The following is an 18889-nucleotide window of genomic DNA, read 5'->3' as shown; positions in this document are numbered from 1 at the left end:
CATTGCAAGGAATAAACATTGAAAGTTTCAAAACGATTGCCTGAGTAGTTATTGAGAAAATCGAAATTAAAAAATTTTTACTTTCACCTGGTTTCCATGGCAATAATCGATTATATGAAAATTTTAAATACGAGTTGCAGAACTACAAATACTAATCCTTAAAATAAGAAAAGTTTCATGACGAACGTTTAAGGGACCAGAGAGAACACTCTCGGACAAAATTTGTCGCTTTTTACAGGTTTCCATGGCAACGGTAGACATATTGGAACTGAACGACCTCACTGCACAACTACAACCAGTGATCGTCCTTTGAGGACAGTTTCAGGAAGATTGTCCCAGCCATCTCCGAGAAACAGCCTGGATAAAAAAAACATGCGTGCAATATCAATATGTCGTCCCCGACTTCGTTCGGGGCGACATAATAACTCCTGAATTTTTCTCATCAATAACTCCTGAATTTTCCCCTTCAATTCGAGCATCTCTGCATTGCAGAGAGCTGATGTGTGTTATGAGATGATAAATCATGTGTGAACTTTCTCAGTTTAGCGGAATCATGAACATTTTCGGCGAGATGAATGTTTTGTATACAGTGGTGATCAAGGCTTTGCGAACCATCAGGAGCGGATCAAAGAATTTATGAATGAATAAAAACTATGGAAATGACGTACCAATTTTTTAATTTATACCTGCACTATCTAATGAAATGAATAATATACAAGTGATAGATATACAAGAAAACGCGAAATGATAATAAATGCAGCTGACAATCGTTATTTTTTTTAATATAGATAAAATAAAATATTTATAAATTCAAGAGACAAAACAGAAGGAGAATGAATGATGGCAAAATATCACATGACGGGAACTGAATTTTATGAATGAAGATTTTAAAAAGTTACTTGTAAGTTGTATATGTTATATCTGTGTATTCTACTTGGCTGTGTGCTTCAAAAAAAAAGGGGGGGGTCGTCTGACATAGTAAATAGCCATAACGTTTGAACGGTAAGTACTAGGGCTTTCGTATTTCAAATATGTAATCCTTGTGAAAAGAACTTTTATTGGATACGACGAACTTTGACCCTTTGACCTAGACCTTGGAGAACACATGTGTACATCTGAATCTTTTTTTCTGTTTCGTTTCTATGGCAACCGTGAGCGACTCATTACAATTATTTTGAAAGTAGAAATCACTTTGACACATTGCAAGGAATAAACATTGAAAGTTTCAAAACGATTGCCTGAGTAGTTATTGAGAAAATCGAAATTAAAAAATTTTTACTTTCACCTGGTTTCCATGGCAATAATCGATTATATGAAAATTTTAAATACGAGTTGCAGAACTACAGATACTAATCCTTAAAATAAGAAAAGTTTCATGACGAACGTTTAAGGGACCAGAGAGAACACTCTAGGAAAATTTGTCGCTTTTTACAGGTTTCCATGGCAACGGTAGACATATTGGAACTGAACGACCTCACTGCACAACTACAACCAGTGATCGTCCTTTGAGGACAGTTTAGGAAGATTGTCCCAGCCATCTCCGAGAAACAGCCTGGATAAAAAAAAAATGCGTACAATATCAATATTTCGTACCCGAATTAGTTCGGGGCGACATAAAAAGAAAAAACAGTAGAATCTCTATAAGGTCTTCCGTCTGAAACGGAAGACCTTAATAATAATAATAATAAGAAACAGAGTAAAAACAATATGTTCCCCAACTTCGTTTGGGGAACATAATAATAATAATAATAAGAAACCGAGTAAAACAATATGTTCCCAAACTCCATTTGGGGAACATAATTACCAGTCTGATAATATATTATCGGACAGCAATGATAACAAAATCGGACGGTATTAAAAAAACAGAAAAGAGTGAAAAAGATTGAATATGTCAAGAAACTAGAACGAAATATTACGAAAAAAAAGAAAAAAAATTCAGGGAAAGCAAACGCAAGGAAATTAAGTTGCTACAAAATAGCAAATCCATGAAAAAAAATCCGAGTTTAAACCTTCCACAACATTAATACTTTCCATTCTTTAAAAGAATTTTTGATACAGCACTTTGAATAAGCGAATCTAAATCCATTTCTGAAAAAGAGTCTGCAAATCTCCTTATTTTATGTTTGGTCCCCGATGGCCACACTTTTAAAACCTGAGAATATTTCCATTATCTAAACAGCTAAACTAAAACTTCAGGGTAAAAATCCGCATTTTTACTTTCCATGGTGATGGTTATAATATCTCCCAAGATTATGTCAGTATCAATGTCAATTTATGCACATCATAAATAAAAATGTCCCCCCCCAAAAAAAAAAAATCCTACACCACCGGACCCCTGTCCTGCTAAACTAAACGACTGCCATTGAATGAATGAAATGAAACAAGAGTTCACTCACTACTTTTACTGTCTCATTTCTTTTATCTACTTATCAGACAGGTAGAAAACAATGGATGCCTAAACTCTCATTGTGTTATTATCAGACTCCTCCAGGTAACTTTTGGACATTTAAATGGCAATGTTTTAAGTAAGATATATATGCCTCATACTATTCTATATGTAAAATTATCAGACAGTTTTCGGCCCTAACGGGCCTCAAACAGTCTGATAATTTTACATATAGAACAGTATTCGGCATATATCCATTACAGACATAACGAGGGTAATTACATGTCATTCTCGATATATAGGGAATAATCGCGAGTTTCTGCAACACCCTCTTTTATTCATTTGCACATTTCATAAACAAGATTTTATCTGTAAAAAGTTTTTTCCATTAAGAAGAGAATACAGCTCACATTAATGCTATACTTCCGTAAAATACCAATAAACGCATGCATGTGTCGTAGTAACAAAACCGACTAGACATCAAAATATATTTATCATTGGTATCGGAAACACGTGGTGTTGTTTGTTTACGTGTTTAGGTAGTATTTATAGTATCTAAGATTTGATTGGATTTTAACGATTGATATGAGTTCAAATGAAATCGTGCGGAACAGGTAGTTTACCTGTGTCCAGGTATTAAGAATTAGAGGTTATTCGAGGTTTCGCTGCGCTTAGTGCAACAAGTAAAAAGTCGAATAGATGTCTCGGCAAAAAACAGATTTCTTGGCCCAATACCGGGAGAAAGATGAGTCTCTAGACGAAACTCTACTACAAGAAACCGCTGGTGAACAGAAAACCACTCGCAAGAAGGCAAATTTCTGCGGAGACCCCTGGACACTCTAGCCCCTGTGTAAGTGCAGACTTGGCCGATACTTTCAACCTGTTAAGTCATACCTGGACAACAAACTAGATACTCTCAAGGAGGAACTCTCTACGGGTAACGACATCGAAAATTTAACAAAAACCATTAAAAAAGAGGTCTCTGTAAAATTCAAGAGTGAAGGGAACAAAATTCAGTTACTTTAATACTGAAATATTGGGTGATTTGAATAAACTTAAAAAGCGCATTTCAGATTCTTCCACATTGAGCATCGTTACAGAGCTCATTTCTAAGGTCACTAAACGTAACAAGCTCATCAGGATCGCCGATAAATCTCCGGCCGGGTGGTCGACAGTCCGTGAGTTTGAAAGTGATGATTTGGCGTCCGATTTTGAGGACGAAAAACGTCTACGTCAAACTGAAAACCGAGCATTACGAGCTATCAAGGAAAAACGCCGTTTTCAGCCATACTCCAAGTCTGGTTCTGCAACAACTTCGCTACCTGATGGTAGGTCTGGTGGTTCTGGCCGTAATTTTCGTCCCTACAAGCGTCAGGAGGCCTCTCCATACGACGTGTGCTACAACTGCCATAAGCTCGGCCATTGGAAATCCGCATGCACTGCCCCAGCCAGAACCAACAAACCAAGCACAAGCTCGTCAACCCAGTGATTATGAGAATCAGTATGTATATTTCGTTGATGAATCTATTTTTACTGATCAGTTTGAATCATTTGTACAGCAAGTAAATTATTTTGAAAATTTACCTGATATTGGTAAAGGGGTGAAAGGCAGTTTACGCAAACATTTTGAGTTTTGGAAGTCCATAAGCACTAATGAGTTCATATTAGATACTATCAAAAATGGTTATGTTATTCCTATTGTTACAGTACCACCACGCATGAGACTGAATAATAACAAATCTGCAATAAAAAAACCAACAATTTGTTGATCAGTCTGTTTCAGATCTTCTTGAGAGCGGCTGCGTACAAGAGGTTCCCTTTCAGCCACATGTGGTCAGTCCACTAAGTGTTGCAGAAAATAAAGGGTCTGGTAAAAAGAAACTTATTCTGGATTTGAGTCAATTGAATTATTTTGTAGAAAAAAGAAAAGTAAAGTTTGAAGACTGGCGTATTGCTTTGAATTTTTTCAATAAAGATTGTTTTCTGTTTAAATTTGATCTAAAGTCAGGCTATCATCACATAGATATTTGTAAAAGTCAGATTACTTTCCTTTCATTCAGTTGGAAAGATAAGTTTTATTGTTTCAGTGTTTTACCTTTCGGTCTAACGTCTGCACCTTACATTTTTACCAAGTGTCTAAGACCCATCTTGAAGTACAGGAGGAGCTGCGGAATTGACATTGTTTTGTATCTGGACGACGGTCTTGGTTTTGGTAAAGATTTACAAACGTGTGTTAAAGCATCAAATTTAGTTCAAGAGACTAGAAAAAGAATGTTTGCTAATTAATATTGAAAAGTCTATTTTTCAGCCTGTCCAGTGTTTGGAGTGGTTAGGGTTGGTATGGGATACCAGTGTATTTTCTCTACGTATACCTGAAAGACGACTTTCTGGTGCTCAGAACTCGATAGATTTTCTTATTGATAAATTTCCCAACTTTACAGCTCGAGATCTCGCAAAAGCGGCTGGGAAAGTTATTTCCATGTCACCAGTTGTTGGTAATGTAACAAGTTTGATGACCAGACACATTTATTTAGCTATAGAGAGCAGAAGTCATTGGGATTGTTTAATCAGTTTTTTAATTTCCAGAAGCAGTAAAATAGAGTTGCAGTTCTGGAAGGAAAATCTTGATAAGTTCAATCAGAAACTGTTAGTTAAAGACTCGTTACCAATAACGCTTGTGTTTTCAGATGACAGTGACGTTGCAGCTGGTGCATATACTGTAGAAGCTGACGAAAAGGTTTTTCATAAAACTTGGTCATTGAATGAATCTGTTATGAGCTCCACGTGGAGAGAACTTAAAGCTATACAGTTAGCTTTAGAGTCATTTGCCAGTTCATTTATTGGAAAGAGTTTACTTTGGCATACAGACAATCAAAATTGGGTAAAAATTGTACGAGGTAGCACTAAATTACATTTACAAGATTTAGCTTTAGACATTTTTTCTAAATGTGTTGAAAATTCTATTTCGTTGAAAATTTGTTGGATACCTAGAAACAAAAACACAAAAGCAGATTATTTGTCTAATTTAGTCGATTATGAAGATTGGCAAACAACTCAAGAGTTTTTTAGTTTTGTTGACCAAATGTGGGGTCCTCATACTATCGATAGATTCGCAAGTGTGTATAACACAAAGTTAACGAGGTTTAACTCCCTTTTTTGGTACCCAGAGACTGAAGCAGTTGATGCTTTTACCCAAAACTGGTGTTTTGAAAATAATTGGTTAGTACCACCTATTTGTCTTGTGAGTAAAGCTATAAAACATGTAATAGAGTGTAAATGTGTGGGTACATTAATTGTTCCAAAATGGCCGTCTGCAGCATTTTGGACGTTACTGTTTGATGAAAATATGAAGTATAAACAGTGTGTAGTTGATGTTTTGGAATTTTCTCCATATCAGAATATTTTTATGCGTGGCAAAAATTTGAACAGCCTGTTTGGCTCTGACAGCTTTAATTCCAGAGTATTAGCTGTAAGACTCAGTGGAGTCTGATAGACATGGCCTTAGAAGGCATGGTCTGTGTACATATTAATGTTTGAATTTATTTTGTGTTTATTATGACAAGGCCAAGTTTATGGCAAGGTCAAGTTTTATTATTAGATTAACATGGCCCTTAATTATAGAATGCATTTCTTTTTAAGCTGGCACGGTCAGGAATGAAAAGACAAGGTCGTGCTTATCGACAAGGACTACTGCGACAAGGCTTGGGTTTCCAAGCATGGTCGGTAATATGACTTTTATTTTAGTTTTGCAGATGTTTTCAAAACTGGAAATTGGATTTCATTATGGAGGACCTCTCATCCCTCCTTACAATCGCTGGCAAAGAAACTTCCGGATTTAATCATGAATTCCAAGGCTGAAAACACAAGAAAAACGTACGGATATGCCTTCAATAAATTTCGTAAGTGGTGTTTTACACATAATATTTCATATCTTCCTGCAACGGATTTCCATGTATCGTTATACTTAACAAGTCTCGGTAATACATGTAGCAGTGCAGGGACAATTGACGAGGCTTTTTATGCAATTAGCTGGGCGCATAAATTGGCGGGATGTCCTAATCCCTGTTCATCAGAACTTACTATTTCAGCCAGAGAGGGATGCCATAGAACTATCGGGAAACAGTTGATAAATAAATCAAAGTACTGAAAGTACTGATAGACGGAGGCTTGGAATGAACATGATTTGTTGTCTCTTTGGGAATTTTTTATTCATATTCTGACCCCAACATTTGCCTAAAGGTAGTTGGCCATATCTTTTGAACATTAGATACCAGGACATTTATACTTCATATTTGTATTTTTGTGGAAAGACCTTTCATTAGATATTAACAAGCTTGACCTTTTGACCTTGACCTACGAGATTCCATACTTATGAAGAAACTTTAACCTTGGCCATAAGTTTTGAATGGTAAGGGATAAATAGTGCTTTTTATACGTACATATGTAATCCTTGTAAGAAGACCCAGAACTTTGACCTTTTGACCTTGGAGTTTGACCTACTTTTATAAAGCAAATCTTGACCATAACTTGAAAAGGTTTTGGGTTAGTGCTTTCATACTTTATATATTTAATCCTTATGACAAGACCTTTCATTTTAAAGCAAAACATTTGACTTTGGAGTTTGGCCTACTTTTAAAAAAAATCATTTTTCATAACTTTTGAAGGGTTAGGGCTTCATACTTCACATATGTATTCTTTGTGGGAAGACCTTTCATAGCATACCAACAATCATGACCTTTTGACCTTTACCTTGGAGATTTCCGTACTTATGGATTAACTTTAGCCTTAGCCTACTTTCATATTTCACAATAATTGTATTTCCGGTAAGAATACCATACTTTTGGTACCAATATATTAAATTTGCATCTTCGCTATATTGCCACACGGGGGGCCAGAGTGTTTCACAAATACATCTTCTTCATTTATTTATCGTGGTCTAATGTTTAATTATGTAATTTACTGAATTCCCATTTTTCATCAAAAGGACAAACCACTCTAATAGCAATAAACTATATTAATTTGAATTCTTTAGTGACTCATGGTAAGAGCTTCCTGAAATGTGAGAAAACCAAAAGTACTTTAGTATATCTAACTCTTCAGGACTAAAAGGAGCTGAGATACAAGCATTCAGATATATCAATGCATAGATGTAAACATGCACATTCAACTTTTGATTAACAATTCTGTTGTGTTGGGTAATGAACATGAAGAGGATGCAAATATTTCAAACATTATGAAAAATATTAAGCAGAACAAACGCCTGTTTGGTCCAGATCATAAAATGTACTAAGCTCTGTAGCTTTTATTTTCCAGTGTGCATTAATCCTGACTTCCAAATTCTTACTTGACTGGTGATACCTTAAGAAAACATTTGCATCCAGGTGAAAGTTGACACGTACCGCAAAATGTATAATCCCATTGTTTAAGTTTAATAAAGTGATTATAACGCCTTAATACTAGATCTCATGGATTCAACGATACCCTAATATCCAGTATTATATGTGATTTTACGGATAATACCCAATTTCGTGGAAAATCCTTCCCGTTTCAGAGGTGGATCCAGCCATTTTTGAAAGGGGAGTTCTAGGGTTGTACTGTATACTCTATATTCTTTCATATAAAAGGGAATAGTGAGTGGAAGAAACTTAATGTGTGAGAATCTATCTATTTAATACATAAGTAAGACGTACAAATACATGTATTTTAATTTATTATCGGAAAATATTTTTTCTCTCTCTTTCTCTCTCTCTCTCCACTTGACAAAAAATAAAGGGGGCTTCCAATCCCGGAACCTACCCTCCTTTGGATCCACCAATGAACCGCTTACAAGCATTCACCCATATTTGACACTTTTTCAATATCTTTCCAAGGTTTGCGAAACCTAATAAATTTAACTCCTTGCATATATTTTTTGTGGGCATACTTTGAGTCACTATTGCAGATTCCATGACAACAGTGTTTTTATGCATCCTTTTTTTGCACAGATTAGCCATAATATTACTTAATTAATTTACACCACAAAGTAAGATTCAAGCCACTGTTTTGGTCATGTAAACATAGAAACATGTGGGTCAGTTTGTCCCATCTAAATAGTTTGCAAAATCTTCTGAAATATGTGATAAGGAATTCTAAAAATAGATGCAGCAGAGATTCTGTACCTGTGCTATAAACAGATAAGACGCAGCTCTCTGCTGAGTCAGTAAGTGAACATTTAAAATATGTCAGTTTCAATTAAACAATGATGCAGATTTCTTTTACCTAGGTAATGTAGGGTATTAATGTGATAGGAGCTTCGCAAACTAATTTAAAAGCCCTCAGGTGAGGTCAGATAATTATAGGTTCATGAGGAAAAAAAAAGAATTAAGTATTGTTTTGGAAAATATTGTGACCGAATTAGATTAATTGCATCAAAATCAGATGCAGAGAACTGCACTCGGTGATCTGTTTTGGTTTCCCCGACAATTTAAATTCTGTGTCAGCGAGAATTTTTATCAGCCAATGAGCGTGTTAGCAGCAGACTCTATACATCACTGATCACCTGTCTGTATACAGCGCATACAGGCAGGCCAGTTTATAAAAATTTAGCCTGGTTCCCTGTCCCTGTTTTGCTTCGTGTACTCCTGCCTTGGAAAGTATGAGCCTGGGGACCAGGCTAATCAAAGTTAACGTGATTTGCCGCTAGATGGCGATCGCAAATTCCGTTCCGCCTCAGATGAGCGGTACCAATAGAGCGGAGGCTAAGCCTCCGTCTAAAAAGAACCTATTACCTCCAATATACTGAAACACTTGTGTGCTCTTTACGGAGGTGAATCGTGTTCTTTGTTAGATATTAGAATATGGTGTATGTGCTTATTAAGTTATGCTGGCTTTTTAAGATTTTCAGAACTTGTTCATTTGAAGAGATCAGATATATGTTTTTATGACAATTATATGACTCTTACTATTCAGAAAGTTATAAAGAGGGGAGCAATGTAGTTGTGTCATGTAGGAATGAAATTACATGTCCTGTAAGAATGACCAGAAGATATCTCAGTCTAGCAAACATTAACGACCAATCTAATGAATATTTGTTTAGATCTATCACTTATTGTAAAAATTCTAACACATACAAATTAATAGGAGAAAAGTGCTTGTCATTTACTAGGGCTAGAGAGATTCTTCTGGACGCGCTCGCATCATTGGGTTTAGATAGAACAAAGTTTGGTCTGCATAGCCTTCGCGCTGGCGGGGCTACTGCAGCGGCCAACCATGGTGTTTGTGATAGACTATTTAAAAAACATGGCCGGTGGAAATCCGAGACTGCTAAAGATGGATATGTGTCAGAAAATCTTAGACAGCAAATGTCAGTTACGAAAAATTTGGGTATATAAAGTGTGGGTTTTTGCTTCTGTCTTTATTGGTCGAGGTCTGTTGCACAGACGCAGGCGACGCCGTTCCTAAACATGTGTTGGAGTTTTGAATTTATAAATAATTTATGTTCGGTTGAACTGGTGAATTAGAACATAATCGTTCTTTCTTGTTACTTGATTATATTAAAAAAATATTTGACAGCATCTTGATTTGCACATTTTATATATCACTTTAGTTTTACCAAAAGAACCTGTTATATAGTAACAAATCTTTCTCAAACATTCCATCTTTTCTTGTTACTTGTCAAAATAGCAGCATATTACGGAAATGTTTCCAATTTTACGAACAGTCGAAATCGGTCATTATTTTGGAAATTTATTAATGAATTTTGAATTTTACAAGAAAAGAAAATGAGTTAGATACCTTGTGGTAAATATAGGTAGGGGGTAGCCCGTATACGAAACAAGTGCCTGTGGTTACAAGTTACGAATCGAAATTTTGAATCCCAATACTATGCGTGACGTCATATATATTATTAGACTATAGTCATAACAGTGTATGAACCATATCCATCGCATTTAGCATTTTCACGAAAAATGGGGGAAAGTACTTTTAAATATGTGCGTCATGAATTCGGAATTTTTTGCTATATAACTACATATAACTTGGTGAAAAAAGTCAACATCTAGGGTTGTTGATCATGAAGGTTTGTTCGCTTATTTATAACATTTGAGTTGAATAGGGTACACTTTTGCTAGTTGTTGAAATCAGGAAAAGTTTCAGTGTATGATAATTCATAATAATAATAATGAAATGTCCTACAAACAATATTCAAGAGTATATTTGCATAACTGAGAATCAGTGTATGAATGACGCTTAATTTGAATAAGAAATAAGCACCAGACATTGATGTCTTTTGAAGTACATAGATGATCCTTATACATAAAAAGTATAGTATTCTGTCTTCTGCCTACTATTTTTTAGGAGGGAAAGGGGATTTTCGGACACCAAAGTGGCTTTATATTCCATGGCTAAGTCAAAGCCATAGATTGAATGACAGAAGAAATTAACTATCAACTCTGTTGAGAAAGGATAATATTTAATATGTGTACTTTGCATTTGTCCAATATTCAGTATATTCCTTAATTAGCCGTAACGTGAAAATGCATAATAATTTACTTGAAATCAAATTCAAGAGTGTATCAAAAAACATGTAAATGAATGATTGAAACTAAACATTGACAAGAAATCAGCAATAGAATTCCTTAATTCAAATAATCGAACGGACTGTTTGTACAAAGATTTTTTAAGCTTTTGCTGGTGAGAAGGAGAAGGAAGGGGGCATTTTAGTCTTGTATGTACGAGAAATATCGATAAACATGGATAGCAAGAGTTTAACGTTATAATTTTCAGTAGTACATTAGGAATATGAATATGATTACGTGTAATTTTGAATTCATACAATATAACAATCATCATCAACCATGTACACGAACTTGACAAGTCAGGTACATGTACACATGTACTTTCAATGATCTAACTGATTGGCTACAGGTTAACATCCAATAGGTGGGAAAATTGTTAGTACTAAATGATATGCTTTATATGTATAATCCTGTGGCGGAACCAGGAATTTCGTAAAGGGAAGGGGGGTAGAAGGCAGGGGGTCTGTTGCTGCACTGAAGCCCCCAGTGGGTCTAAGGCAAGGTCGTTGTGGGGCCGGGGGCGAAGCTGAAAAATTCATACAAGAAAGAGATGTTTTTTTCCTTTATTTTAGGATAATTGACATGTAAGTTTTACATACAAAAAAACTCAAACGGGGGAGGAAGGCACGCCCTGCGCGCCGGTGTAAAGACGAATAATGACCCCCATCGAATAATGACCGGGGGGGTCATTTTTCAATGACAAAAAATGACACCCACTCGTAGAAAAAAAATCATTTTTTGTAGAAAAAGAGTCCTAGGGGTCATTATTTTATATGTTAGTCCTATAAAAAATTGACCCCCATTGAAAAATGACCCCCTTTAAAGTGATACAAAATTTATAACAGGTGAAAGGGAAAAATATGCTGTATATCATAATTGTTCTTACTTAGAGTAATTCATGCATTTTTTTCGAATAGATTGGATCTTTAGCACGTAGGGGTAATAAAATTCTTTATTTCTCTCTGCCGAAATATTGACAAATCAGTTTTAAGCAATTAACAATCAATCAATTAGTCTTCATTTCTCTGATAAAGGAGCAAACCTAGAAAATCAAAGATGGTTCATGTACATGTAAATGGATCAAACACAAGCTAGAGATAAAGATATGAATATAATTTTTTTTTCTGTACTGCCTCCATTGATACGTTGTTTCAGAAAATAAAATATTTGTTGGGAAAAAGTAAAAATTTGTAGCAGACGAATTAATATCGGTGCGTACAAATAAGTACTTAGTTCGAATTAATGAGGTTTCATTCGGACGAGTGAGTAAAATAGAAATGGATAACAGGACGCCTCGATGCTGTATATTTTTATATATTTACATTTGCAAATAGCTTTCTTAGATGAACCTACTGAAGAGAAAATACGTTCAATTCTATGTGAATTCCATTTGGGGGTCGGAGGTCATAGCGCGACCGGATCACAGAGCGATGTGATATTTTGACCAAACAACTTCTAGGTCATTGCGCGTCACTACATAGCAATAGGTTGGCACCTTCGTGTAATAAATACAATTTAACTCGAAATGTATTCGTTTCAAATGTAAATATAACATATAACATATAAAGATATAATATTAACATTAGTTAGCTATGGAATACTATTGTGTCAAAGATTATACTATAGTAAATAAAAGCTTGTACTTATGAAATTATAGTATTTTTACAATGAATTTTGTTTTTTTAAAGTTTTTTTCTTCAAATTTTACTTTATGATTCTAGGGGTTGATATTAAATGAAAGTACTACTGGTGTATTCAAAATATTATTTTATAAATTAACATCATTGGTATGTACGTGTTATAGATCTTAAGGACCTAAATCTTAAGACAAACACTGCATATATATTAATACAGTGCGCGTTATTAGACGGAAACAAATCTTAAAACAACTACAGAAATAGCAGTCAATCATTATCACGCCATGAGAACTCTCATATTTATTTTACACATTATGTCCAAAAATGTACCTGAAAATACATTAATAACTGAGAATTGCTTACAGTCAGGTAATTATAAAGTCGAATCGGTCTCATCAGAGACACATATTAAAACCAAATATTAACAGTTATATGATTATAGTGTCTCTATTGCTTTTAAGCAGACAATAACAAACAAATATGTCTATCAAAACGATATATGAGGATACAAATATCAAAATAGTCTGTCTAGATGAACCCTATCTGTATCCTTTGATCCTAAAGCTCTCGCAGAAATTCAAACAAAGCCAACAATTGTTCTCAAGTGAAGTACGAAAAAATGCCATCTAATATCCTATGTTTGGTTAAGGATAGGAAAAAAATTCTGGTTACACTTATAGACAGACAATAAAAAAATCAGTTTCAGATGAAACGACAACTGTACTGCACTACAAATACTTCTCAATGTCACTCCAGTCACATAGTAAGTTGAATATATTTGGATCGATCTTGTATTTACAAGGTGTGCAGTATATATCAGTGAATTCTTTTGCGAAAATGTGAGGCGGATTTATGTTTTCAAAGTCCCTCAGCTTTTGCTCATCCGAGGCTGAATTCACTAGAGATGATTCTAACATGTTTTGTGAAACAAAATTCCGGAATCTTCTGTCGACATAATCACCAATTCTTAGGTACGGGGTCCTGGAGTAAAGCTCTTCTTGAATATCCAAAACAGATTCGAAATGTCCATGCTTGTTGACGAGGTAGACCGAGCCATTGTTGGGAGGGCCTCCTGAAAGAGACCTGTAAGGCAGCCATTTCCAGTTCTGACCGTCACATAAGCAATGTACATGCACAGTCGTGTTACACATAGAGGAGAATGCAAGAATTTCCAACTCTGTACCCCACGTTCCGTGTTCTTTCATGTTTGAAGCAGAGATGTACTGCCCCATTGGTGTATTTTCAACCTCTGAAAAAAGATCTTCATTTTCCTCCATAAAGGACACCAGCTTCTCTCTTACATTTTGATGGTAAGACTGCACGCCAAACAAAATGAAACTGAATGCCCGGAACAAGCAGTTTCCGTCCCCTCTCATACTTGTAATTTTCCCTGGTCGTGCTGTGATTTTAACCTTTCTTCTCCCATTTTCATTAATATTTTTCACTTTTACATCAAACAGGACTGATTTTTCTCTCTGCCATTGTCCATCAGTTGGGGAAAATTCTATCAATTTTTGTCCTTCGTTCTGACCTACAATGATAGGGGAACTACTGTCTTCTTTTGCATCTTGTAATGGATCAAACGGATTTTCATGATCAGAATATGTAACGTTATTTTTGGTGTTATCATTGCTATCAATTTCAGAATTATATTCCTTGTCTTCAGACACATTTTCATTTTTACTTTGCTTTGTTCGCCCCTTTTAACTTTTTTTGTTTCTTCTTCGTCCTGACCTACAATGATAGGGGAACTAGTGTCTTCTCTTGCATCTTGTAATGGATCAGACGGATTTTCATGATCAGAATATGTAACGTTATTTTTGGTGTTATCATTGCTATCACTTTCAGAATTATATTTCTTGTCTTCAGCCACATTTTCACTTTTACTCTGCTTTGTTCGCTCCTTTTTTTTCCTTTTTTTGCCCTGCTTGATTTCTTATCTCTTGTCGCATAAAGTTTTATCCGATTGCCATTAACTACATGTTTAAGTCCTTCCAAGAATCTCTTTAACAACATAAGGGCCAGTCCATCTAGGGGAAAGCTTGTCACCTTTTCTTGTGTTTTTTCGTGTATTGTGTACTAATACATTATCTCCTAACTTGAATTTTTCGTGTGTCACTCTTTTATCGTGGTACTTCTTCTGAGTTTTCTGAGCACTTCTGATCCTATTCGCTGCCTCCTCTCTACTGTGTTTGAGATGAAGAAATGCATCACATCTTTTTTTCAAAGTATCATCAGGTGATTCATTTTGGTCTTCTCCTGCTGGTAATTATAGGTCAAGAGGTAATGTGGCTTGTCTGCCATACACCAAATAAAACGGACCTTCTTTTGTTGTTGCTTGCACAGACGTGCGGTATGCATAAAGCAACATATGTATCTTTTCGTCCCAATCCGACTGCTTTTCATTAACATAATTATTTAGAAAGCATTTCACATAATGTTCTATTAAATCTTTCAGTGTGTCCTCCCGTTTGTGGATGATATGCTGAAGCTATGCGGTGATCTATTTCAAACTCTTCGCAGAATTTCTCATTAAGTTGATTGCAGAATTCTCGTCCTTGGTCCGTAATTAAAACTTTTGGAACCCCATGGTTGGATACAAATTTTGATAGTACTTGTAACACATTTTCTGCTGTCTTTTCTTGTCTTGAATGGGTTCTGCATCGACCAATTTTGTCAAATACTCAGTGATGACTACGATGTAACGATTACCTATAAGGACAATGAATATATTGATAGAGTCGATTATATAATTCAGAAAACTGATTTCAAGTTATTAACAATTGAAAAGAATTTGTATTTCTTTCTTATTACATATTTCATGTTGGTGTGGAAAACAAAAGAAATATTATGCTGAAAAAATGAAGAGCTATTTATTACTTGAAGATTCAATTTGAGATCCTTAAAACTCTCAAAAATAAAAATAAGGAATTAAAGACTTATTCACTGCAGAATGCGGAGAAAACTAAAACAGGCATTTTATATTTTTTAATCCAGTTTTTGGTACAGTAAAATATTAATAATTCAAGATTCAAAAGACTCAAGTAGTCATTTTAACTGTAAGCGCTTTCTGCGTTTTAATGGCTTTTCAGACAGTTACATGTGCACGTGGTCGATCCATAGATATATCGACTTCACAGAAAAGCATATCGATGGAGCATGAAGTCGATATGCTTTTCTGTGAAGTCGATATATCTATGGATTGACCGAAAGAAAGGGCCACATTTGTTATATTATTTTTTTTTTTGAAGAAATTAACGAAACCAAATTTGAAAATAATATGAACAAGTCACAAGTTTTCTCTTTCATCTTTAGATTAACATAGAGTTAAATTAAAGAAATAAGCTGTTTAATAATATTATTTTAATCAGCTGTTTAATTATAAATCCTTTTGTGTTTCCCTTTCAGTAATTATAGGTATGTAATTTTAAAGACTATATTTCTTTATCATAAATTAAAAAAAAACATTTCTAATTTATTTTAATATAAAGAGGATTCTTATTTAAGACATTCTTACATCCAATCAATTATAACAGGGCATCATAATAACAGGTATAAAAAGGAGTTGATTTTTTTTCAAGTTATATTACAATAGCTATTAGTATTGAAAAGTGTGCACTTTTGTAAATTTAGAAAGAAATAAAAATTCCATATTTTATCAACATCAAGGAAAGATAATTTTCATAATCTATAATATAACACAAGTCTAGATACTATTATATATATACCTGATCAAGTCTGAGCCCACCAGAGGGCTTAGAATAATTAAGGAATGAACTATTTTAACCTATGTTATACGATATAACATAGCGGTTAATAAAAAAAGCGTAAACTGCCCCAAGTTGTAATATAGGTTAAAATAAGCTTCATTCCTTATAATTTAATTCGGTGGAGACAATTTTACTTCAAAAATGGCTTCAAATTGAGCATATTTTAAAATTAATATCAAGCGGAGTAATACGTTTTTGACGTAACTCATTGTGATGTAGGCAAGTTATGTTATGCAATATGAAATAAATCTTTTATCCAATCAAATGACGTGTTACAGCTAAATTTAAATCATTAGAAAATATTAATATATATATTTACATTTTTTGAACCATGTAATTTTTTAAAAAAATTTTCTTTATCTCTAATCAAATTAAAATAAAAACCATTTGTGAAAAGATTTATATGAATTTAATTAATATTCACAGAAAATAGATTTTCCTGAGGTAAAGATAATAATACATTTAATTGGAATATTTTGGTGATGCATTAAAAACACGGGCGCGTCTTTTGTTGCCAAAGCCTATCCCACAGCCAATTTTTATGGTCCCTTAATCAAAGATTCGAGGGTATATAGTTTTTGCCCTGTCAGTCTGCCTGTCTTTTTGTCCGCAAAATAACCTTGCTCATGACTTTTGAGCTGTTAGAACCACGGTTTTCATCTTTCAATGTGTATTTCTTGTAACAAATATTCCTCTGGGTTTCAAAAATTTTAACCTTTTGACCTTGACAGTTGGCGTTAACTTGCATTTGAGAAAATCCGACCCTCGCCATAAGCTGCCGTAGGGGGGCATCAGTGTTTCAGAAACACATTTTTTTTATAATCTATATTGTCGAGCAACCCGATGACTACATAGTCCAGAGGCCTGTTCAACAGAGCTAACGTTTGCGAGCTCTCGACTAATTCCTTATACCTTGCTCGCTCTCTTGAACAGGCCTCTGATAAATTTGGTGAAAATGAAAATGGAAGTACCTATTTATTTTGCGAAAGCGAGGGGACGTTATTTCGTCCCTCTGTCAGTTTGTCAGTATGTCCATCTGTCATAAATTCTTGGTCATAACTTTTAAAGAAGAAATAGGGTTTTCACATTTCACATTTACACTTCTTGTCAAAGGACCTTTCCAAATGTTATTTTTTTCATCCACTGAAAGAAAAACCTAGTGAATTTAACTAGTGTGCCTCGTAAAGCGTTGGTCGTGAGTAGTATAAGCAGCCTAGATAGATGGGTCAACTGAGTGCACTTTTTATGCAAATGAGGTTCAAAATGGAGGATTCTGATTGGTGATGGGGATAAGTGGGTCAACTGAGTACAGTGCTAACCCTAACCCCCTAGCCCCCTAACCCTAACCCTAGCCCCTCTAACCCTAGCCCCTAGCCCTAACCCTAACCCTAACCCTAGCCCCTAACCCCCTAACCCTAACCCTAACCCTAACCCTAACTAACCCTAACTATCCCTATCCCCCTTAGCCCTAACTAACCCTAACCCTAACCCCCTAACTAACCCTAGTCCCTAACCCTAACCCTAACTAACCCTAGCCCCCCTTACCCTAATCCCCTAACCCTAACCCTATGCCCCTTAGCCCTCTAACCCTATCCCCTAACCTATCCCCTTAAATACGGAGTTGTTTACACTGTGTTTACATTGGTACGTTGGTACTACGTTTTGTTTATGCTAGCTGCACAGGTAAATGCGCCGTGTGCAAAGCATTTCAAGAATGTGATTATGACGTCACACTACACTGTGTTTTTACATTATACACTATACGTTGGTACTACGTTTTGTTTATGCTAACTATACAGGTAAATACTTTGGGGCCGTGTGCAAAACATTTCAAGTATGCTAACTATACAGGTAAATACTTTGGGGCCGTGTGCAAAACATTTCAAGAATGTCATTATGACGTCATGACACCTGTCAATCAAAGCAGACGACAGAATTTCGCTTTGTCATCATGTCAAATCAATTCTTGTATGAAATGTTGACTATCTTGTATGAAAGTGACTGAAATTATGCTTTTAATATGAATATTGACTCAAAATAATATAAGTTTCATACATGTTTCATAGAAGAAAATAAACTTTTCATTCAGGAAATGAATTTGACTGAGGGGATTCAGTATATAGCTCTAAATATAGTGTTTTACACTATACTGAAAGGACCGTGTGCAAAAAATTAGGGTCGTGTGCAAAAAGAAATATACCTTTTACCTGTGTTTTCTTATATACCTGTTTGCATCCTCTATAAAGTGCCGTGTGCAAAAAGTACGATATACTTACCTATGCATTGTGACGTCATAATCTTGGCAGCGACGTCATGTTAGTCCTTCACAAGCCGCGATGGCTGCTTATTTTGACACAATAACACAGACTTTCACAGCGCTTGAGACTTCATGTAATAACAGTATGGTCCTATGGATTTCAGTACCAAAACTGATTTTCTACCGTTTTTCTTCCAAGAAAGTTCTGAACAGCTGAATCCTGGATCAGGCTAGATATTAGTTCACTGGATTATTGAATGAATATTACTATATACTGAGTATAA

The 18889-nt window shown here is 35.1% G+C and overlaps 1 pseudogene; it reads left to right on the top strand.

Moving 5' to 3' along the window:
- The first annotated feature begins 2877 nt into the window (after positions 1–2877).
- On the top strand, positions 2878–4402 carry LOC134263369 (uncharacterized; annotated as a pseudogene).
- Positions 4403–18889: the final 14487 nt, after the last annotated feature.

This window comes from Saccostrea cucullata, unplaced genomic scaffold (genome assembly GCF_032062105.1).
Source record: "Saccostrea cucullata isolate Sc308-1 unplaced genomic scaffold, CSIRO_AGI_Scuc_v1 ctg12041, whole genome shotgun sequence".
In the NCBI taxonomy this organism is placed as follows: Eukaryota; Metazoa; Mollusca; class Bivalvia; order Ostreida; family Ostreidae; genus Saccostrea; species Saccostrea cuccullata.
This window is presented reverse-complemented; position numbering and strand designations above follow the sequence as displayed.